Source organism: Lepus europaeus, chromosome 18 (genome assembly GCF_033115175.1).
Source record: "Lepus europaeus isolate LE1 chromosome 18, mLepTim1.pri, whole genome shotgun sequence".
Classification (NCBI taxonomy): Eukaryota; Metazoa; Chordata; class Mammalia; order Lagomorpha; family Leporidae; genus Lepus; species Lepus europaeus.
The window spans coordinates 70,214,378-70,239,142 of NC_084844.1; the positions used below are offsets into that span (position 1 = coordinate 70,214,378).

The 24,765-nt window shown below is 42.4% G+C and overlaps 1 long non-coding RNA gene across 3 annotated transcripts in view; it reads left to right on the forward strand.

The window, feature by feature from the left end:
- Window positions 1-3,288: 3,288 nt before the first annotated feature.
- The window catches only part of LOC133776954 (uncharacterized), an 83,845-nt gene continuing 62,368 nt past the window's right edge, over window positions 3,289-24,765 (forward strand). For all 3 annotated transcript variants that reach the window (XR_009868460.1, XR_009868462.1, XR_009868461.1), the window contains exon 1: window positions 3,289-3,554. This is a non-coding gene — a long non-coding RNA (uncharacterized LOC133776954). The remainder of the gene's footprint in view (window positions 3,555-24,765) is intronic.

Consider the following 24,765-nt stretch of genomic DNA (forward strand, 5'->3'; position numbering starts at 1 on the left):
TTGGGTCCTGGCTGCTCCACTTCCAGTCCAGCTCTCTGCTATGGCCTGGGAAAGGAGTCAAAGATGGCCCAAGTCCTTGGGTCCCTGAATCCACGTGGGAGACACGGAAGAAGCTCCTGGCTCCTGATTTGGATCAGCTCAGCTCTGGCCATTGCAGTCATTTGGGGAGTGAACTACAGATTAGGAGTTCTCTTTCTGGCTCTACCTCTCTTTGTAACCCTAAAAAATAAAATATATATACAGTGAGAGAGAGAGACAGAGAGAAAGGTCTTCTTTTTGCTGTTGGTTCACCCTCCAATGGCCACCACGGCTGGTGCACTGTGGTTGGCGCACTGCAGTTGAAGGACTTGTGGAAAATTGTAAAAATTTACCAGAGTCTAACCTGCTGAAAAACAAGAAAGTTTCAAGAAAGGTCAGTTAGAAAGTTTCAAGAAAGGTCAGTTTCTGGGAAACTGCACTTAGCAGATAACAGGGAATACCAGTTTGGAAACCCCCCTTGTGTAATGGTTAAGATAAGTAAAACTGATATGTACTAAGATAAGTAAAATTGCTGTGTGCTAAGATAAACAAAAATCCCCTTCCTCTTTGTATTCACTTGCTTAAGATAATTTTGTGGTTTTTGCCTTTAAATACTGCCTGTAACCCTTGTCTCAGACCTCACTCTCTCAGGAGGGAGGGGTCCATTTTGCACAAAATGTAAATAAACCGCCTCTTGCTGTTTGCATCGCTGGTGTCCGGAGTCTGATTTTCTGGGTCCCCAGGGTGCTACCCAGGACCCCGCCAGCTTTGGGTCCTTCACACTGATCCGAAGGCAGGAGCCAGGTGCTTCTCCTGGTCTCCCATGGGGTGCAGGGCCCAAGCACTTGGGCCATCCTCCACTGCACTCCCGGGCCACAGCAGAGAGCTGGCCTGGAAGAGGGGCAACTGGGACAGAATCCGGTGCCCTGACCAGGACTAGAACTCGGTGTGCCAGCGCCGCAAGGCGGAGGATTAGTCTATTTAGCCCCGGTGTCGGCCTAAATAAAATAAATATTAAAAAAATAGAATTTCACACATTTCTCTTAGTATCTTGGTAAAAGCTATAACATCTACAAAAAATTCTATTTTTCCCCAAAACCTTTGATTTAAGGAATATAAACTGCATACATTTCATAATTACAACTTTAGGAACATGGTGATTCTTCCCACTGTAACCACCCTCCCACCCACACTCCCTACCCTCTTCCTCCTTCCTCTTTTCTTGACGCGGAATGCCTTACATAGCAAGGGTGAACATTTAACCTGCTTGGCCCTAGCTGGTTCCTGTTCAGACACTTCAACTCTGTGTAATTATTAATATGCCCTTTTTATGAACAAACTTGTGTCAGAACAACAAATTATATATTCACCTAATAGTGACAGTCATGAAATAAATTTCTATTTCCTTGTCTCCTCTATTAGGCAGTTCTTGGAGGGTAGAAATATTATTTATTTACTTTGTATATCCTCATTTATTCATTCAACTAAAAGACTGACTCTGTCAACATGCTGAGTTTTAGTGTCAAAGTAAATACGTTCCTTGCCCCCATGAAGTTTGCAGTCTGACAAGAAAGAGCAATCTATCCAAAGATTATTGTCTGACATAGTAAATGCTTGTGTGAAGTCAGTGGATAAAGATTTATGCATTCCTAATCCAGCACCAACTCTAATCCCATGAACTCTAATGAGAGAAGTAATCAGAAAAAGAAGTCCATGTTACCCAATTATCCACCTGCATTTCTGCTTAAAAAATAAAACACACCAAACAACACACAAATGCCTAGGAATGCATAATATTTATATGCCACATCTTGATATTAAAAATAAGAAAAAATAACCATGAAATAATAGCAACTTTGAATCCCCATTCTTTTCTAGACAAGTTGTAATCCTACGTGTCTCTATAGTATAAATTATTGTTGTGGGTACTCTTTGTCACTCTCACATTTTTTTCCCCTATGAGAAATCTGAGATTTTAGAAACTGAGCCACAAGACAAAAGAACAATTTCTTAAACCAGTATTATATTTTGATTTGCTTTTTATAAAAGATTTATTTATTTGAAAGTCAGAGTTACACAGAGTAGGAGAGGCAGAGAGAAAGAGAGATACAGAGAGAGAAAGAGAGACAGATAGAGATCTTCCATGTTTTGGTTCACCCCCAATTTGGCTGGAAGGGCTGGAGCTGTACCCATCTGAAGCCAGGAGCCAGGAGCCAGGAGCTTCTTCCAGGCCTCCCACACAAGTGCAAGGGTCCAAGGACTTGGGCATCTTCCACCACTTTCCCAGGCCATAGCAGAGAGCTGGATCAGAAGTAGAGCACCCAGGACTCAAATTGGCACCCTACATGCAGTGCCAGCACTGCAGGCAGTAGCTTTACCTATTATGCCACAGCACTAGCCCCTTGATTGGTTTTTAGCTTAGACTTTTTAATGATATTGCTATGGGCAAATTCTGAACACTTTGCACCAGTTTTTGCTATGTAAACTCCATATAATACTGTCCCCAGAATTAAATAAGGTATAAATGATATGATGTAAGTCATTTAGCCCCTTAACCTATCTCCCTGAATACTCAACTATGTTAGCTCTGTGTCCCATTCCTTTTTTGTCTCTGTACTTGGTGAATTAAAAGACTGTAAAGTGATTTGAAAAGAACTATAAGGGGTCAGCACTGTGGCTCTGCTGCCAATTGGGGAGTGAACCAGTGGATGGATGACCTCACTCTCTACCTCTCCTTCTCTCTCTGTGTAACTCTGATGTCCAAATAAATAAATAAATATTAAACAAAAGAACTGTAAACATCAATAAAACACAAATAAAAGCTGTATTCTCCAAACAGGATGTTAAATCATGCCTTCTACACCTCTGTTAAAAGTTACATTGTATTCATAGTCATCTATGATTTGCGAGAAGATTCCAGGAACAAGGCAGTAAATATTTTTCTGGAAGAGATAGAGGTAATGAGGGAGCCAGGATTTGGGGTCAGTGGCCGCAGTGGGTGTCACTCTGTAAATTCTGATTCAGGAAAGGAAGAACAGCAACTGATCCTTGAGATTTTGGGGTGAGAAGGACAGGAAGGAGGGACTTAACAATAGCCAACGCCCTATGGTGGTGGGCACCCACCCAGTCTACAGCCCTTGGGGAGGGCCAGCTGGTGTCTCTGGGATGCTGCGGCCTGGACTCCATTTCCCAGAGGCCCCAGGAGCTCTGACGTAATCTGCGTTCCGAGTGCCTGTGCGCATGCGCCTGCTAGTGCCCGCCCAGGGGCTCTGAGTTGGACCAGAGGGAGTTCATTTCCTGTTCGGGGTCGGCCTTGAGGGCTGTGCTGCTCCTTCTCCCGGATTTACTGCATCTCCTGCTCTGCACGTGCGATCCCAGGCGGTTTCCGAGCGCTGACCTCGAGCTGCTTCCTGCTGCTTCCCTCTTCATCGTTTGCCTGTGGATCCCGCGTGCCAGGGACTCTGCCCCGCACGCCCCGCTTCGCTCCCCGTGTGTCCGGAAGAAAGGGTACCTGCTCCCGGGACTTCTTGCAGCAGGTTTGGGGTACAGGAAGGGGCGGGGACGCGTGTGGGAGAAGGGTGGGTGCCAGGGCGGCTGGAGGCCCCCAGTGAGGCTCACTTACTTCTCAGCGATCATGGCAGCTTTCCCCGAGGTCAGGGCTGGGACCCGGGCTGTTCTGTCTCCCACCTCCGCTTCCCAGGCTCCCAGCGCCTGGACTGTCCCTAATGTGCTTTATTAGTGGTTACAGGAGAGAGAGGGCAGCGGTCTGGGAACCTGCACACGCAAGGCAGCAGAGAGCACAGGGAAGGAAGGCGGGGAGACTCCCGCTCTCCAGTTAAATAAGCCGCGTTCCCACTGCAGGTGGTCTCAGAATGCAGTCTGGCCAGGCCTCCTGCTGTTTCCTGGGCTGGTTCCTGCGGGGTGGGGCTGCATGGCCTTCAGCAGGGAGCCTGGGGCAGCAGACGGGTGGGAAGGAGGATCTGACTAGGATCTGCCCCACTGCTCTCATCCTGCAGCTCATCTTCCTGGTGGGGTCCCCGCTGACACACCTGCCGGGTGTGGCCCTGCGTGTTCAGCTTTTTCCCAGAGGGAAAGCGTGTGCAGTAGCTTTGGGGATTGATCCCATTTCTGTATTTATCCGATTTTCCAATCTGGAATTTGAGGCTGTTGCAGAAACCTGGAGTGGGAAAACTCCCTTCTTTCAAACAGGCACAGAGAGTGTGGAGGATCCCAGGAGTTTATATTAATGGCCCTGGGCTCAGCTGCAATGATTTCCTGAGAATTGAGCCTAAATTCAGCTTTTACAATATGTATAGGATCATCAGCATCATACCTCAGCTGTTACAGTACTGGTGGGTTTAAATGCAGCCTACATGACTTAGGAGCACGTTTCCAGTGGTCGGTGGGTCCAGTATGTTTGTAAAAGAGATGCCAGGGACAGATTTATCAGGACAGATTTATGACTGGAGTTTACAGAAGCAGAACTTAGGACATCTTCCTTCCCTAGACAAGATTTCAGTTGGCAGCTGTTTCACTCGTTAATTGTGAACATCCACTTTTCAAGGTTTGTGTTGGATGGGCTCCACTTTTCTTTCTTTGTCTCAGATTGTGGCCATATTTCTTCTACAAGGCCATGGAATTGTGGCTGATGATTTCTTTGGCTGCTTTTCATTTTCTGTCCTCAGCTTTTCTTCCCCCTGTTAGCAAGGCTGTCAACTGTTTTACCTGGCACTGATCCCTTTGTAAAATTGAAGGACCAAATGCTGGGGGGGTCCTGGGTAGCACCCTGGGGACCCAGAAATTCAGACTCAGGACACTGACAATGCAAGCACAAGAGGTGGTTTATTTACATTTTGCACAAAACGGACCCCTCCCTCCTTAGAGAGTGAGGTGCCAGATGAGGGTTACAGGCAGTATTTAAAGGCAAAAACCACAAAATTATCTTAAGCAAATGAATACAAAGGGGAAGGGGTTTTTTGTTTATCTTAGCATACAGCAGTTTGTTATCTTAGTACACATCAGTTTTACTTATCTTAACCATTGCACAAGGGGGGTTTCCAAACTGGTATTCCCTGTTATCTGCTAAGTTGCAGTTTCCCAGAAACTGACCTTTCTTGGAACTTCCTAACTGACCTTTCTTGAAACTTCCTGACTGACCTTTCTTGAAACTTTCTTGTTTTTAAGCAGGTTAGGCTCTGGTAAATTTTCACAAGTACAAGTCTTTCATTCCCCACTTTTTGTTTTTGTGCAAATTTTAATCCTAAAATTTACAGGCTAGATTCTGCGGTTTTTAGTGCTCAGAGCCTGAACGGTTCAAAGGCGTTCACGAACAAACTGCATCAGTTTATTAAAAATACAAGGACCCACAGATAGTGTAACAAGCAAACCAGCAATGGGGTCTAGAAGTGGTAGCAAGTAAGGAATCAGTCCATTGAATCCTGTCCACAGGGGGTTTTCAGCAATGGCACGTAGGCGATGCTCCAGGTTGGCGAGGCTCCAGATCTTCTTGGAGAGTCTTTATTTTATAGGGAACAATGCCGGACTTGTTAGCATAAAAACAGCACTTCTCCTACTAAGCCAAACAAATACCTCCTTGTTCGGTGGCAAGCGAGTCTAAGCCCCTACAGTTTTTGTAAGACCACTTCCGCTAGGGAATCGATTTGATCTTGGAGGTCCTGAAGGTTGGAGGATAGGGATTGTACATCATTAATAAGTTGTTGGGACAAATCTCTATATTTTTGGACCGCAACTTCTAGTCCTGCGGATCCTGTAACCATAGTTGTGGAAATTCCCAATGTAGCCAATATAGGAATGAATTGTACAGCTCGTTTTTGTCTTCCTGCATTATAATCGAAGGAATGAATCGGGACAGGAGTATCTCCACTAATAATGTCTACACTGGGCAGAAGCATAGCATACGCACAGCTACCAGTCCAGTTTGCTGGTAAAATGGCATAGGCCATATTATTTTTACATACAAATACAGTAGAATTAGGGGCATAAAGAGGGTATTTTATTGTTATATTCGCAGAAAGAAGCAAGGCCTATATCAATGTCAAAGGAATTATTTTTAGGAGGCTTATAAAGGCAAGTAATATTTTCCATTGGAACAGGAAGGACAGAAAAAGGCTGTATGGGAGGGCAATTAACGGAGCTATTAAACCCAAGGGTATCATTAAGCAGCAGGAAAATAGCAAGAGGGAGGGGAGGTCCCTGGAGTAAGCAGAGCCAGCATTTTCCTGCAATGCCTGGGGCAGAGAGATTAAGTAACTTGTGGGTGCTGGTAAGGATATTCATGGTATTGACATTCAAATCTGCATTCCCTCTGTAATGAACTTTAGCCAGGGGATGGTAGCATAGGAATCAATGCTGGGACCCAACAGATCCCCAATGGGTGGGGGTCCCCCATATAGGATCTCATAGGGCATCAAGCCAAAGGCTGAGGGGGTGTTTCGAACCCGGAACAGCGCCATAGGCAACAATTTGACCCAGTCCCTAGTGCCAGTCTCCATGACCAGTTTTGTTAAAGTTTTCTTAAGAGTTTTATTTATTTTTTTTACCTGACCTGAGCTCTGTGGTCTATAAGCACAATGCAACTTCCACTCTATTTCCAACACCTGTGCCACCATCTGACTTACCTGGGAGACAAAAGCCGGCCCATTATCCGACCCCAGTACCTTTGGTAGTCCAAATCAGGGGAATATTTATTCCAGAATTTTCTTGACTACTACTTGCGCCGTTTCCTTCTTAGTCGGGAAGGCTTCTGTCCACCCTGAGAAAGTTCTACAAATATGAAAAGATATTTAACTCCATACCTGCCAGGGCGGACCTCAGTAAAATCTATCTCCCAATTTATGCCTGGTCGCGTCCCTCTGATTCTGGCCCCCTCTGGGAGCTTGAGGTGTTTGGGGTTCACTTTAGCGCAGGGCACACAGGCCTCGATGATTTGTCGGAGGAGAGAGTCCAGTCCAATTATAAAATACCCTTGTCCATCTTGCATTAGGAGAGTCCTTTACAGCCAACAGTTGGCTAGTTAAGGCTGCCTCTTTAGCCACTTTGTCTGCGAGCCGATTGCCCTCCTCCACGGGACCCCCTCCTTTCTGATGCCCAAGCAGTGGATGATACTAAGTTCTCGCGGCAGGTGCAGGGCCTCTAGGAGGTTTAAATTTTTTTGTTTGTTTTTAATGTCCTTTTCCATGGAGGTCAGGAGCCCCCTTTGCCTATAGATTTTCCCATGGACATGGGCAGTGGCAAAAGCGGACCTGCTGTCCATGTAGATGTTCACCCGCTTTCCCTTGGCTGCACGGAGTGCTTGGGTCAGAGCGATCAGCTCTGCCCGCTGAGCGGAGGTTCCAGGGGGCAGAGCAGAAGCTCAGACTACTGACCTTGTTCGGCCGTCCACCACCGCTGCCCCGGCTCTTCTCTCGCCGTCTTGCAGGAAGCTGTTCCCGTCGGTATACCAGGTATGGTCCGCATTTGGCAGGGGAATGTCGGTCAGGTCGGCTCGAGTCCTGTGGATTTTGGAAAGGACTTGATGGCAGTCGTGCACCACCGGATCCCCTTACTAGTCTTCATTCTCCAGAGATAGTACAGGAACGGATCTTGGACGAGCTTATTTCTTCGGGCACTCTTTTGCCCAGCGCGCATTGTTCTCAGTCAAGACGGGGCCTTCGCCGGTCTCCCGGGTCCCTTCCTGACCTGGTCCTCCCTTGCTCTGCTTTGGAAACTACGGTGGCCAGGATCCTAGTCAGTTCCTTTCCTCTACGCTTTTCCCTCCATTTTTTTCTTTCGATCCTGCTCCCGCCTTAGCCTGTCTTCCCTTTCCTCGGGCATTTCCTTTACTAAATCAGGCAATGTATACCCCTGAAGCCCCTCCAGCCTCTGAAGGTGCACCCAGATGTCAGGGGCCGACTGTCCAATAAAGGACATAATGACCTCGGCCTGTCGGTCCGGGGCCAGAGGGTCGAAGGGGGTGTACATCCTGTATCCTTCCATCAGTCTTTCTAAAAATCCTGCTGGGGTTTCCTCACTTCCCTGCACAATGGCCCTAACCTTTGCCAGATTTGTGGGGCGCCTCCCCACTCCCCTCAAGCCGGTCAGGAGAGTCTGGCAATAGAGTCTGAGTCTTTCCCTTCCTGCCACGGTGTTAAAGTCCCAGTCGGGCCTAGTCAAGGGGAAAGCCTCATCTATCTCATTTGGAAGCTGCGTGGGTCGCCCGTCGTTTCCCGGCACGTTTTTACGGGCTTCCAAATAAACCCTCTGCCTTTCTTCAGTGGTTAGTAAAGTCTGCAAGAGCTGCTGGCAATCATCCCAGGTAGGCTGATGTGTTAGTAAAATAGACTCTATGAGTACAGTCAGGGCTTGTGGATCCTGTGAAAAAGACGGGTTATGTGTTTTCCAGTTATACAGGTCAGAGGCGGAAAACGGCCAATATTGTATCTGTCCAGCTACCATCCTCAGGGGAAAAGCCTGGGAAGACCATTCCCCACCACCCCCCTCCCCTCTTTCCCTATGCAACCGCAATTGGCTGCTTGGGGGTGATGAGAATGGGTCAGCGGGAGTGGGAGTTGTTCCCTCCTCAGACTCCATGGTAGAGTTTGGCGGCGGGTGCTTCGCCGCTTGATGTCCATAGGGAGGAGGAGGGTCCAGCATCAAGAGGTCCCCCTGGCTGTCCGGCAGCACAGGGGGGCTCCAAGGCTTCTGTTCTCTCAGCTCCTGTAAGGGATACAAGGTAGAGATGGCAGGAAAGGTCGGGGGCAGCGCTGGCGCAGTTGGGGCGGGGACGGGAGTCATCGGGACAACCAAAGGAGGGGGCGGCGATTTATGTCCTTCTTTGTCCTGCAAGAAGGGTGAAACCCAAGAGGGTGGCTCCGATATCAGGTCCTCCCATACTGTAACGTAGGGGACCTGATCCGGGTGCCCTTCTTGACCAGATTTGCGGATTCGGTCTTTCACCTGCAGGATGAGACTATGGGAAAAAGATCCGTTAGAAGGCCATCCTACATTGAAAGTAGGCCACTCCGAGGAACACAGTGTCACCCACTTTCGCCTCCTCACTTCCACGGACAAATTATGAGCCCGTTCCTGCACCTCCTTCCAACGTCCTAGAGTCAAACTCAAGGGGATGGTTAATCTCTGTCCCATAGTCTCAAAAGGAAAAAGCCAGGGAAGGGAAAATAAAAACACAGACACACAAAAAACAAACTCCTACAAAACAGAAAACTCAAATATTCAGACGGGAGTGGTGGCCAGGCTCTCCCAGGAGCAATGCAAGCACAAGAGGTGGTTTATTTATATTTTGCGCAAAACGGACCCCTCCCTCCTGAGAGAGTGAGGTGCCAGATGAGGGTTACAGGCAGTATTTAAAGGCAAAAACCACAAAATTATCTTAAGCAAGTGAATACAAAGGGGAAGGGGGTTTTTGTTTATCTTAGCATACAGCAGTTTGTTATCTTAGTGCACATCAGTTTTACTTATCTTAACCATTGCACAAGGGGGGTTTCCAAACTGGTATTCCCTGTTATCTGCTAAGTTGCAGTTTCCCAGAAACTGACTTTTCTTGAAACTTCCTTGTTTTTCAGCAGGTTAGGCTCTGGTAAATTTTCACAAGTACAAGTCCTTCAAAATGACAAGTGAACTAAAATTAATGCCAGTCTACTGTGTTGTCAATAACTGGAGCTATGTTTTTTAAAGAATTATTTATTTATTTGAAAGAGTTACACAGAGAGAGGAGAAGCAGAGAGAGAGACGTCTTTCATCCAGTGGTTCACTTCCCAATTGGCAGTAACAGCCGGTGCTGTGCTGATCTGAAACCAGGAGATAGGAACTTCTTCTGGGTTGGAGCTATTTTTAAAAATAATTATTTATTTGAAAGGTAGAGTTACAGAATGGCAGAAGCAGAGATAGATGGCTGGAGCTGTTCTGATCCAAAACCAGGAGCCAGGAGCTTTGTCCAGGTCCTTTAGGTGGGTGCAGGAGATGAGGGATTTGGGCTATCTTCCCAGGCCACAGCAGAGAGCTCGATGGGAAGTGGAGCAGCCAGGACCCCAACCAGTACCCATATGGGATGCTGACACTGCAGGCAGTAGCTTTACCCACTATGCAACAGTGCTGCCTATTAACTGGAGCTCTTTTAATCTGAGTTTGCATAAAGTGGAGAATTACAGCATCATGAATACAGATTAGTAACAGTTTTCCTCTGCCCAGGTCTTTTCAGTTCCCCAGTGATCCACTGAGAATCATATATTCCACACTGTGTAATTAAGAAGGCCAGTTACTTGTCTTATTTTGGGTTCTGTGTTTAAACCCATGACATTTTTGGCATGGGAGAATATTAGTTCTACATTTTCATAGAGACTGATCTGTGGAAGCATCTATAGAAGTTATAACTGTGAGAGGGGTAAGAAAGAAGAGGGGAAGAAAAAAATGCCCCTCTCTCCCCACAGAGATGCCCACATAATGGAGTAGAAGGTGTGCCCTTGAAAACTGTGGCTGACTTTTCTTGACAAACTGTTCTGATAGAAAGATGTTGCCACCAGGTTACTACTTTATTTATTTATTTTTAAGGATTTATTTATATGAAAATCAGAGTTACACAGAGAGAGAAGGAGAGGCAGAGAGAGAGGCCTTCCATGGGGTTCATTCCCCCAGTGGCTTCATCGTTGTGAACTTTGCTCAGTTCCTGGCCTATACCTTTCCTTTAACCTAGTACTTTGCCATGTAGTAGCCCATGAAAACTGCAGGCTGCATAAATGAATGAATACTTTGAGGGTTGTGATTTTTTAGAGGAACACCATGAGACAGAAGGAATAAAGCAAAATAGAACAAAAGTATCCTCAGTATTTAGAAGGTATACTGTTTTTGCAAACCACAGAGAGAGGAAGAAAGAAGGAAAGTAGTGAGACTGGAAAGTTTGTGGCAAAGGTAATAGGCACTGGTCAAGAATTTAACAAGCCCATTAGGAAAACATTAAGGTTTCCTTACTTCCATGTAGACTCTGCCCTCTAGTGGTGAACAGGGTCCTCTAAACCCACTTGTTGCACAAATGAAAACCCAAGCATTGTCTTCTCCCACAGATGGAGTCTTTTATTGGTTTTGATTTACGTTTCCCTAATGGCTAGTGACATTGGGCATGTTCATATATGTCTTGACCATTTAGATTTCTTCTTCTGAGAAACATCTATTCTGATCATGCCCATTTCTTAACTGTACATTTTGCTTCTTGTTGGGGTTTTTACAGTTCTGTATATGTAAGTTCTGCCTATCAATCTTTTGTCATATTCAGAGTTTTCAATGTTTTCTGCCATTCTGTTAGTTGTTTCTTCACTCTGATGATTACTTTGTTGTGAAGATGTATCTTAATTTGATATACTCAAATTTGTATGTTTTTATTTTTGTTACTTGTGCTTTTGGAATCTTACCCAAAACTGTTGTCTATGCTAATGTTTTATAGTTTCTCCTAGGTTTAGTTAGTTTTGGTTTTATATTTAGACTTTTAATTCACCTTGAGTTGCTTTTACATAGTGTATGAGGTGTTGGGGTATATTTTCAGGCTTCTACATATAGATAATCACTTTCCTCTAGACCATTTGCTAAAAGGAATCTTCTTTCTCCTGTTTGTTTTATTTCCTTTGTTAAATGTGAGTTGCCTGTAGAAAAGTCAGTTTATTTTGGCTACCTATTTTCCATTGAACTATGTGTCTGTTTTTACAACAGTGCTAACACTGCTTCTATTTTTTTTTTTTAAGATTTATTTATTTATTTGAAAGGCCAGACGCTTCTTCCAAGTCTCTCATGTGGGTGCCAGCACCCAAGAACATGGGCCATCTTCCACCAATTTCCTAGGTGCATTAGTAGGGAGCTGGATTGGTAGTGGAGCACCTGGTCTCCTAGCAGCACCATATGGGATACATGCACAGCAGGTCAAGGCTTCAACCCATTGCACCACAGCACCAGCCCCTTCCTTATTTATTTCTGCTCTGATCTTTCATTATTCATGTTTTTCTACTGTCCTGCAACTTGACTCATTCTTGTTTTTTTCTGGGTCCTGGGGAATGGTGGTAGGTTGCTTCTGGGATATGTTTGTTTACGTTAGTACATACTTGGTAATCTAAAGACATAGTTTTTAGTTTCTATATTTTCTGCTAATCATGAGGACCTTCTAGATGACTGTAGAAAATGCTGGCAGAAATGAGGATGTATTAATTTGCTAAGAAAATACCACAGATAATGTGATTTAAATCATGGAATTTTACTTCTGAGTGTTGTGGAGGTTGAAACTACAAGATCAAGGTCTTGATAGCCTTGATTTTTCCAGAAGCCTTTCTCCTGATGTGACAGACATATATCATTTGACCTGCTTAAAAGCACTTTCTTCAGTTAGAGTCATGTTTTTTCATGTACACACAAACAAAAATACCTGTACACATTAATGCATTCTACAGTGTAAATGCCTAATGGTTGTGTAAAGGTAACATTGATACAATAATCCATAAGATGGCCTATAAGCAGATATTAAAAAGAGAATTAGAAAGAATGACAAAATCCGCAGGTACCTATATTTATGTAAATATATATATGATATTCAATATTAATAGTTGCTAAAAGAAGAATACTGATGTGTGGGAAATAAAAGCTAAACCTTACAATATTGCAGCCTAATCTATATGAAAGATGTCTTCCTAAAATCTTTCACTGGCCCACTCTGTGGCACAGCAGATTAAGCCTCCACCTGCAGCACCAGCACCAGCATCCCATGTGGGCACCAGTTTGAGTCCCTGCTTCTGCACTTCCAATCCAGCTCTTTGCGAATGGCCTAGGAAACCATTGGAATATGGCCTGAATGCTTGGGCCCCTGCACCCACATGGGAGACCTGGAGGAAGCTGCTGACTCCTGGCTTCTGGCACCTGGCTTCAGATTGGCCCAGCTCCAGCTATTGTGGCTACTTAAGGGGTGAACCAGTGGATAGAAGACATCTCTTTCTCTTCCTCTGTCTCACAATAAATTAATAAATTTTTCAAAAACCTTTCACATTTTAAATTTCTTACTTTTTAAATATTTATTTATTTGAAAGTCAGAGTTACACAGAGAGAGGAGAGATTGGTCTTCCATCTGACGTTAACTCCCTAATTGGTCGCAACTGCTGGAGCTGTGCCAATCCAAAGCCAGGAGCCAGGAGCTTCTTCCAGGTCTCTCAGATGTATGCAGGGGCCGAAGGACTTGGGCCATCTTCTACTGCTTTCCCAGGCCATAGCTGAGGGCAGGATCAGAAGTGGAGCAGCTGGGTATTGAACCGGTGCCCATATGGGATGAAGGTGCTTCAGGCCAGGGCGTTAACCTGCCCTGCTACAGTGCCAGCACATTTTAAATTTCTGATACTCTAAACTAGCTCAGGGCTACATTACACGTAGGAAAGATGCATTCAAAAATTATAAATCTAGTGCATTGTAGCAGAAATTTTAACAAATACTTCTGATTTTCTCAGCATTATTTACTAAATTAATGACATAATGAGTCATTGTATGATTTTTAGCTCTTTGACAGCCACTTATAATACTTTTTCAAATTTATTGCTAGTGTGTTCTTTTCAACACATGCCCTGGATTTTACCAGTTTAGTGAACATGGAGTTGCCTGTTATAGGATTTGCATTTTAATGCATTTTAATGGAACATGTAATCAATATCTGAAAAGCCTCCAACACATAAATAATAACATGAATCAGGTTTTTATTTTAAAGATTTTTTAAAATTTATTTGAAAGTCAGAGTTGCACTAATAGAGGAGAGGCAGAGAGAGGGAGAGTGACAGAAATAGATAGAGAGGTCTTCCATCTGCTGGTTTACTCCCAATTGGCCAAAGCCAGGAGCCAGGAGCTTCTTCTGGGTCTCCCACATGTATTCAGGAACCCAAGGACTTGGGCCACCTTCTATTGCTTTCCCAGGCCATAGCAGAAAGCTGGATCAGAAGTAGAGCAGCTGGGACTTGAACTGGCACCCATATGGGTTGCCAGCACTGCAGGCAGCAGCTTTACCTGTTATGCCAAAGTGCCGGTCCCACATTGCATCTTTTTAAGATGATATGGATATAAGTTCATGAGAAATTATTAGCATAGTAGAAACTGATAGATATAGATGATTCAGAATGGCTTATTAGGAATGGTGATGTTAATTTTCTTATAAAATAAATAAATATAAAATCAAATATGGTCAGACATAAATGAAGACTAAATTTTATTAGTGGTGATCCAGAAAACACTGATCAGGTCTTTTTCTTCTAGTGTTAAGTTTATATTTTAAAATTCATATTAAATGAACAAATTTTATGTAATTTATATATATAGATTTAAGAGCAAAATGATATGTCCTACTCTATCTTCCTTTGCCTCGTACTTCCAACTCCCTCCTTGTTTTATTTTCTTTTTTTTTTTTTTTTACAACTGCAGGCTTTGAGTTTATTTTAGAATCACAAGCTTTAACCTTCTACAAAATAAAAAATTCAGCAAGTAATAGCAGAAATATCAATGAGTATATTTTCTATACTCTATCAAAGAGTACAGAAAAGGGCTATGAACAATACTCAAATCTCAAAATATCAATTTAACTCAGATGCAATTACCACAAATCAGAGAAAATATATGATATTTGTCTTTTGGGGACTGGCTTCTTTCATGAAGCATAATTATTTCCAGTTGCATCCATTTAGTTGCAAAAGATAGGCTTTCATTCTCAATTATGGCTGAATAGTATTTTACACTGTATATATAGCTCATATTCTTTTTCCAGTCACCAGTTGATGGACATCTGGGTTGATTCCATGTTAGCTATTGTGAATTGAGCTTTCATAAACATGAGGGTACAGATAACTCATGCATATTTGATTTCATTTCATTTGGATAAATTCCCAGGAGTGGGATGGCAGGATCATATGGTATATCTGTTTTCAGATTTCTGAGGAACTTTTATACTGCCTTCCATAATGGCTGTACTAGCTTCATTCCCACTAACAGTGGGTTAGGGTACCTTTTTCTCTACCTCTCCACCAGCCTTTATTGTTTGTTAACTTTTTCAAAAGAATTATTTATTTGAAAGGTGGAGTTACAGAGAGGCAGAGGCAGAGGCAGAGAGACATAAGTATTTTATCTGCTAGTTTATTCTCCATATGGCCCAACAGGTGGTGCTGGTCCAATCTGAAGCTAGAGTTAGAAGCATCTCCCTGGTCACCCAAGTGGGTGCAGGGGCCCAGGCACTTGGGCCATCTTCTGCTGCCTTCCCAAGCACATTAGCAGGGAGCTGGATCAGAAGTGGAGCAGCCAGAACTCAAAATGGCATTCATATGGGATTCTAGTACTGCAGGCAGCAGCTTAACCTGCTACACAAAACCTCCCTCCCCTGACTTTTGGTTTCTGTATGAGAGCCATTCTAACTGGGTGAGGCAAAAGGTCATTGTGGCTTTTATTTGTAGTCCTCTGGTGGCTATTGTTCCTGAGCATGTTTTCATGTATCTGCTTGCTAACTGAAATCCATCCTTGGAAAAATGCTGATTTATATCCTTTGCCTATTTCTTGATTGGATTGTTTGTTGTTGAGTCTTGAGCTCTTTCTAGATTCTGGATATTATTCCTTTTTTCAGTTGCCTAGTTTGCAAATATTTTCTTCCATTCTGTCAGTTGCTTCATCTTGTTGAATGTTTACTTTGCAGTTCAGAAGGTTCTTAGCTTGATGTAATTCCATTTATACTTTTCTTCTGTGCTTCTGGGAGCTTTTTCCAAGAAGGCTTTGCTGATGCTAATATCTTGCAGAGTTTCCCTCTAGGAATTTGATGGTATCACATCGTAGATTTAGATCATTGATCCATTTACACTGTATTTTTATATAAGTTGTAAGGTAGAGATCTTGTTTCATTTTTCTGCATGAGAAGGTCAAATTTTCTCAGCACCATTTTTGAAGGTTGTTCTTTGTCCAGGGATTTCTTTTAGATCATTTGTCACAAATTAGTTGGTTATGGATTTTTGGATTGATTTCTGGGGATTCTATTCTGCTTCATTCATCTACACGACTTTTTGGTGCCAATACCAGGCTGTTTTGATTATAACTGTCTTGTAATAGGTCTTGAAGTTTGGTATTGTGAGGCTTCCAACTTTGTTTTTGTTAAGATTCCTTTAGCTATTTGGGGTCTCTTGGATTTGCATATTAATTTTAGCATTATTTTCTCTAGATCCCAGGATGTTGTTGGTATTTTGATTGGGATTGTATTGAATCTGTAATTGCTTTTGGGGGGCTGGTGCTGTGGTTATAGTAGATTGAGCCTCTCCCACCCACAGTGGCATATCACATGGGCATCAGTTTGTATTCTGGCTGCTCCTCTAATGATCCAGTTCTCTGCAAATGGACTGGGAAGTCAGTGGAAAGTGGCTCAACTACTTTGGCCTCTGCACCCACATGGGAAACCCTGGAGAAACTCCTGGCTCCTTGCTTCAGATCAGCCCAGCTCCAGGTATTGTGGTCATTTGGATTCAATTAGTAATGTTTTTTATGAGGATTTTTGCATCTATGTTCATCAGGGATATTTTTCTTTCTTTTTTTTAATTTTTTTATTTGACAGGTAGAGTTACAGACAGTGAGAGAGAAAGAGACAGGGAGAAAGGTCCTCCCTTCGCTGGTTCACTCTCCAAATGGCCACAATGGCTGGAGCTGTGCTGATCTGAAGCCAGGAGCCAGATGCCTCTTTCTGGTCTCCCATGTGGGTGCAGGGGCCCAGGCACTTGGGCCATCCTCCACTGCCCTCCCAGGCCAGAGCAGAGAGCTGGACTGGAAGAGGAGCAACCAGGACCAGAACCAACACCCACATGGGTTGCCGGCTCTGCAGGTGGAGGATCAACTCAGTGTACCACGGCCCCCATCAGGGATATTTTTCTATAGTTCTCTTTCTCCATTGTATCGTTTTCTAGTTTAAGAATTAAGATGATGCAGGCTTAATAGAAAGAATTTGAGAGGATTGTCTCTCTTTGAATTGTTTTTGCATAGTTTGAGAAGAATTGGAATTAGTTCTTCTTTAAAAGTCCAGTAGAATTCAATAGTGAGGCTGTACGATCCTGAACTTTTCTTTGTTGGGAGGGTCTTTATTACTCATCCAATCTCTGTCTTGGTTTTTTATCTGTTTAGCTTTTCTGTGTGTCTTCATGACTCAATTTTGGTATATTGTGTATGTCCAGGAATCTGTTGATTTCCTCTAGGTTTTCCAATTTGTTAGCCATCACAACAGATGCCCACATCCTATATTGCAGTGCTAATCTGAGTTGGGTACTCCACTTCCAAATGAGTTTCATGTTAATATCCCTGGGAAGCAATGGATGATGGCTCAAATTCTTTCATTCCTGTCATCTAATTTGGAGAACTGTAGCCTAAATGGGGACTTGAGAACCTGGTCTTGCACAGTTGTTGTAGTCATGTGGAAAGTGAACATGCAGATGGGAGATCTCTCTGCTTCTCTTTCCCTCTTTCTTTGTCTCTGTGTCTCTTTGCCTTTTTTTTTTTTTATCATATTAAAATATTTAATTATTTTATTTGAAAGCATTATAGAGAGAGGAAGAGACAGAAATCTTCCACCACCTAATTCATTTTTGAGATGACTTCAATAGCCAGAATGTGGCCAGGTTTAAGCCAGGAGCTTCTCCTCTGATGTGTGTGGCAGCAGCCCAGGCACTTGGGCCATCTTCCACTGCTTTTTCAGTCCATTAGCAGGGAGCTGGATCAGAAATGGAATAGCTGGTACTTGAACTGGTGCACATACAGGATGCCAATGTAACAGATAGCAGCTTTGTCCACTGCACCACAACCACCAGCTCCTCTTTCTGCCTTTTGAATAAATAAATCTTTTGAAAAAGAACTTAAGGTAGTAAAAGTCATCATGACTGAGCAATGGCAAATATATTGATGTGATCTACTTTTTAAAAGATCTATTTATGCATTTGAAAGGCAGTGCTAGAAAGAGAGAGTGGGAGAGATTGATCTTCCTCCTGGTTTGTTCACTCCTCAAATGGCTGCTATGACTGTGGCAAAACCAGACTGATGTCAGGAGCTGGGAGCTTTTTCCATGTCTCTCACTTGGGTGCAGGAGCCCCAATATTTGAGTCATCCTGTGCTGCTTTCCCAGACACATTAGCAGGGAACTGGATCAGTTTGGACCATTAATGTCTATGATACTCTGCTTGCAGTTAAAGGATTTAGAATGCATCTCGATTATGGGTGGACCAAGGACAACAGCTTCCAATTGTCCAAGGTTTGGACTAGATGGATTCTGAGAAATTTTGTTAAAATAGTTATAACTCTCAGTTTAAGCTTTTCTTAGCATATTTTCCCATGTTTGCTGATGTTAATATCTAAGGGAAAATTGGGTCTCTGGATTACAATGGGTGAAAGCATCCAGACTAACAGTAATAAGGTCAACAGGCAGCAGAATGGTGTCCTCTGAACTTGAATAGCTTTTCTTGTTTGGTAGATGGGTTACTTCCTGCATTATACTGACATACTGACATAGACATTAGATATTGGAGCCCATTCCTTCTGCCAAATGGAGAATGCCACATTTTGGTCCGTCATATATATATATATATATATATATATATACACATATATACATATATATACACACATACATGCATATATATATATTATACATATCATATATATATATAAAGATTTACTTATTTATTTGACAGATATAGTTACAGACAGTGAGAGAAAGAGACAGAGAGGAAGGTCTTCCATATGCTTGTTTACTGCCCTAATGACTGCAATGGCTGGAGCTGGGCCAATCTGAGCCAGGAGCTTCCAGGTCTCCCACATTTTTGCAGGGACCAAGGCACTTGGACCATCTTCTACTGCATTCCCAGGCTATTGCAGAGAGCTGGATGGGAAGAGGACCAGTGGGGACTAGAACTAGTGCACATATGGGATGCCGTCACTGCAGGTGGAAGATTACACCAGTGCACCACAGTGCCTGCCCCAGTCCATCCTTTATTAAGGAGACCTCAGAAACTGTGCTCAGGTTTTACTGTCCTATATTCATGGCCAAAGTCCTAGCAGACAACATGATTTGGAGAATCCTAAGCACAAAGTGTGTGGGAACTTCATTTCCCATATAGCACAGTTAATAACAAGGATCCAAGAGGGGAAATTACTTGCATCATAATCTTTGAGAACTAATGGGCATAACAGGTAATCTAGAGAATTTAGAAGGTTTGTGAGCGCCTAGAGTGAAAAAGTCACTGAGAGCACAAGGACAGTGCTTAGAGTTTATTCTGATGGATTTTAGCCCCTTTCATCAGAGGGAGGCCCAAAGAAGCTGGATTGATTTGTAGCAAAGGTGACAATTAATTTTGTAAATGAGGTATGCATTGCACTAAAACCCAAGTAGGATGATTTTAGGGTTGTGTGTACTTGAGAAGTGTGTCAAGTCATCTCATTCAGGGAGCTTGTCATCTATGTGATGCATGCTTGTGGTCCTGATAAGTGGTGGGTGTGGTTAATTTTTTTTGCAAAAATTCTGTTTGATGGCAAAGTCAATGAGGTGCCCATGTATACCTCAGAAGAAGTATCTTTTCAAGGTGAAGGCAAACTAAGACTGAGGAGCTTTTTGAAAAACCTTGAACAAAACACATTTGCCACACTTGGTTAAGACACATCATTTATCTATTGAGATGCATCAGATTTGTTAACATTAGGTATAAGGTACAATGGACATGGTAGATGACATATAGCAATATGATCTTAGTAATCTATCATGAGGTGCTATATATATATATATATATATATATATATATATTCTCTCTCTCTCTCTCTCTCTATATATATATATATATATGTATATATATATAACTGGATTTAGCAGGTAAAATTGGGCTACCTAATGGGGTATACCTAGAATAATCACCTTTTTGTTAAATAAATCTGAGATAATAAATGTTAGTGTATGAAGACATTGAGTTTCCTTTTCTTGGGCCATCTTGGTTATTTTAATCTGGGATCTGTGAATTCTCATTTTCTCTAGCCAAGTTGTATCTTAAAAACTATTTTATTCCTCATCATGTTAGACTAACTCTGCCACTTCTGGGATTTTTTTAGTACATCTGACAATTGGAAATGTAGACATTAGTATAGTTAAAATGAAATGTACCAAGTAAAGTATTTATTTTTCTTCTGATGCATATTTTGGAAATCTTCTAAAATTCCTATTGAGTGGCCTTGTTAAATTTAGTTGCGTCCCTGGTTAAGACTTATTGGAGCTACTCTACTGATTACACCTATGAAACTTTGTTCATAAATGCATATAGAACCTGGGAAAGTTGATGTGTATCTTATGCTATAGAGACATAAGATGGAACATCTTTTTTATCCTTTTTCATTATATAATTTAAAAACAAATTTTAGTTTTTCAATAGGATCAAATTATGTACTTTTCAGAAATGTATACATGCAGACAGCTCTAATTTATGTATTTTACATTTTACAGTCACAATTGCACATTATACTGCAGAATTTCTCAAGGTCTGTTCTTGGGTAAATAATTCCATTGCTTTTACTTTAATTTGTTAGAATGTTTTTCAGTTCTTTAAATGTTTATGAGTAGAATAATTATAGAAAAAACAAAAGCTACTTTCTATTTTTTCTTGAATCTCCTCCCTTATTTAAAATATTTATGAGCTTGATAGAGAAAGAAGTTGATGGAGTGAGAGAAAGCTAGAGAGCTCCCATGCACTTATTTACTGCCTAAATACTCATACCAAGCAGAGGTGGGGCACAACTGAAGCCACGAGTCAGGAATGGAATCTAGGCCTTCCTCTTGGTTGGCATCACCTTGCTTCCCCTGTTCTGCATTAGCTGAGAGCTGGAAACTGGAGCTGGCACTGAAATCCAACTTTGGAAATTTGATGCAGAGATAGAGTATCTGAGCTGGCATCATAAACACTAAGTTAAATGCCTACTGTCTCTTTTAAAATATTTTTTTCTCTGCCATAATTGCATTGACTGTGTATAGTGTTTTCCTGAAAATTCTTCTCTGTTCAATCCCTTCATAGCTTCCCTGATGGTTTCTTGTCTTTTTCCCTGAATACTTCAACATTCTTCTGAACATTGCTCATTCCAGAGTGAATTTTGTCCCCCTTTCAACCTACTGTGCAATGACCATTGACATAGTCTGGCCTTTTGAGCTGAAACTCCTGCTTCCCTCCAGCTTGGGCATTTTTCCCAGCCTTTATACCATAGGTTTGACCCCCTGTTGAATGCTTCTGTGTGGCTGTCCAAATGCTCAACAAATCTGAAATGAAATGGCATCCTTCCTTCGTCCTCCATACCCATGTAGAAGATATGCAACTGCCATTGTTTGTTATATGACAGAGTTGACCTGTTGACAAGGAGTGTTCTATCCCAGGTGATGATAGCATTTGAAGAGCTGGTTGTGTACTTTACCTGGGAGGAATGGCAGAACATGAACCAAGCTCAGAAAATCCTGTACAGGGATGTGATGCTGGAGACCTACAGCAGCCTGTTCTCCGTGGGTGAGTGACACTCCTCGCATGCCCAATGGTAACATTTTCTTACTATTTGACAGATAAGTGAGCAGTATTTATAAAGTTTAATGAAGGACAGGTATAGAATTTGAGTCCATGAAGAATCTGAATATCTACCATCTGAAAAGGAATTCAAATTGGAACATTGGTTGCATAGCTCCTGGACCAAGCTGTTCACCTTCAATTAACCCAAGATAGTGATTTCACAAAGTCTTACATTATTTCCCTTAATAGGACACTGCATGACCAAACCTGATTTGATCTTCAAGTTGGAGCAAGGAGCAGAGCCCTGGATAGGGGAAGAATGCCTACATCAGAGCCTTCCAGGTCAGTTTGCACATTTCAGGCAGGGAGGCCAAGGTAGAAGTAGTGCAGCAGATGTTGAGTAGTGCTCTTTCCATGAGTTTTTCCCAAGTCTTACTTCAGACACAGTTATTCTACAGTATCCATGGAGATCAGTATCTGGTAAAGGCAAAGGAAATGAAGTTAGTTCTCAGAAGTGAGGATTTCAGGTTTCCTTAGAAATATGGGGAAACTGTCATAGAGTGCAGCTAAACAAAATTTTCCTTTTAAAAATCCCACAAATGCTGTTTCCCTGGGAAGACAGAACATGAGACAACTACATATTCAAATCTTGTCCTGTGAATGTGATCCTGCTTAGAGTATAGACACATTTCACTCTTCTCCACCTGCAAGGAAATGATCCAGTAAAACTTCCCCATATTTATGGTTGAAATATCACAGAAGTACAAAACCCACAATTTTTGTAAAAATGAACTGAAAAAGGGTGTGATGCTGTGGCTCACTTGGTTAATCCTCCACCTGTGGCACCAGCATCCCATATTGGTAGCGGGTTCTAGTCCCAGTTGGTCCTCTTCCAGTCTAGCGCTCTGCTATGGCCTGGGAAGGCAGTGGAGGATGGCCCAAGTGCTTGAGCCCCTGCACCTGCATGGGCAATAAGGAGCAAGCACCTGGCTCTTGGCTTCATACCGGTATGGTTACGACCATAGCGGCCATGTATTGGGTGAACCAATGGAAGGAAGATCATTCTCTCTCTTTCCCTCTCACTAACTCTATCTGTCAAATACATAATACATAAATAAATAAATAAATAAATAAATAAATAAATTACATACAAAAATTTGTCTGAAAAAAAAAACAGTAGAAACTGATCAAGCTAAGCAACTACAGTTTTTAAAAATTTTTTTTTTTTTTTTTGGACAGGCAGAGTGGATAGTGAGAGATAGAGACAGAGAGAAAGGTCTTCCTTTTTGCCGTTGGTTTACCCTCCAATGGCCACCGCGGCCGGCGCATCACGCTGATCCGAGGCCAGGAGCCAGGTGCTTCTCCTGGTCTCCCATGCGTGTGCAGGGCCCAAGCACTTGGGCCATCCTCCACTGCACTCCCGGGCCACAGCAGAGAGCTGGCCTGGAAGAGGGGCAACCGGGATAGAATCCGGCGCCCCAACCGGGACTAGAACCCGGTGTGCCGGCGCCGCAAGTTTTTAAAAATTTTTTAAAAAGATTTATTTTATTTATTTGAAAGAGTTACAGAGAGAAGTAGAGACAGAGAGACAGGTGTTCCTCTGCTGATTCACTCCCCAGATGGCTGCAATGGCTGGAGCTATGCCAATCTGATGCCAGGAAACAGGAGATTCTTCTGGGTCTCCTACTTGGGTGCGGGGGCCCAAGGACTTGGGCCATCTTCTACTGCTTTCCCAGGCCATAGCAGAGAGCTGGATCAGAAGAAGAGCAGCTGGGACTAGAACTGGTGCCTGCATGGGATTCCACACTTCAGGCCAGGGCTTTAACCCACTGTGCCACAGTGCTGGCCCCCAAGCAACTACAGTTTCTAATTCTTCTTCATGATTTGAAGCTACCAGCTCCTCTCTTCCAGTTCTTTACACAGAACCTAATATGGTTGAATGTAGTCATCTCATTATATTATGGAACATCAGAAGTTCCTTCTGCCTCTTTGTATTTTGTTACCTGTTATCCAATCCCCCTCTATCTCTAGCTGCTTCCCTTCTCAGCTTCTAATAACCACAGTTCTGTGTTCAGATCCATTATTTCCTTTCACTTCTACCTGTGACAAAGACCATGTGACGTTTACATTTCTGTTTCTGGTATATTTCAATTAATTTAACAATATTTTGTTCTTTTTTGTATCTAAATGATGTTCCCTTGTCCATATTTTCATTGATGGACAGCTAGATTGGTTCCAAATCATGGCTGTGGTGAACTGTGTTATAGTGACTGTGTTATGGGAAAATTGCTCTCTTTGATATGTTTGTCTCATTTCCCTTTTGTTGTACACAAATAAACCTGAGCATTGTATTCTCCCACACGTGTTGGAGACTTATATTGTGTTCTGATTTATATTTACCTAATGGCTAGTGACATCGGGCATATTTACTTGGGTTTTGACCATTTATATTTTTTTCTGAGAAATGTCTGTTCAGATCATTGACCATTTCTTCACTGTATTTTTGGGAGTTTTTTTCAATTTATGTATATGTTCTGGAAATCAATCTTTTAACATATTCAGAGTTTTCAATTTTTCCTGCCATTCTGTTCAAGTATCTACACTGTGATGTTTACTTTGTTGTGAAGAAGTATCTTAGTTTGATATACTCAGATTTCTCTGTTTTTATTTTTGTTACTATTGCTATTGGAATCTTACCCAAACTTGTTGTCTGTTGACAATATTTAGAGTTTCCCTATGTTTACTTAGTTTTTGGTCTTAGGATTAGATTTTTAATTCACTGTGAGTTCACTTTCACATAGTGTAGGAGATATTGGAGTATATTTTCAGGCTTCTACTTCCTCTGGACCATTTGTGAAAGAGATTCTTCTTTCTCCAGTTCATTTTAGTTCTTTTGTTAAATATGAGTTGCCGATAGAAATTTGGGTTTATTTCTGTTCTACCTATTCTTTTCCATTGAACTATGTGTCTGTTATTATGTTAGTGCTAACACTGCTTCTTTTTCTTCTTCTTCTTCTTCTTTTTTTTTTTTTTTTACACTTTATTTATTTACTTGAAAGGCAGAGTTACAGAGGTGTAAGGCAGAGAGAAAGAGGGAAAGAGAGAGAGGTCTTCCATCCACTGGTTTACTCCCCAAAGGGCCGCAATGTCTGGAGCCGTGTCGATCTGAATCCAAGTGTCAGGAGCTTCTTCCAGG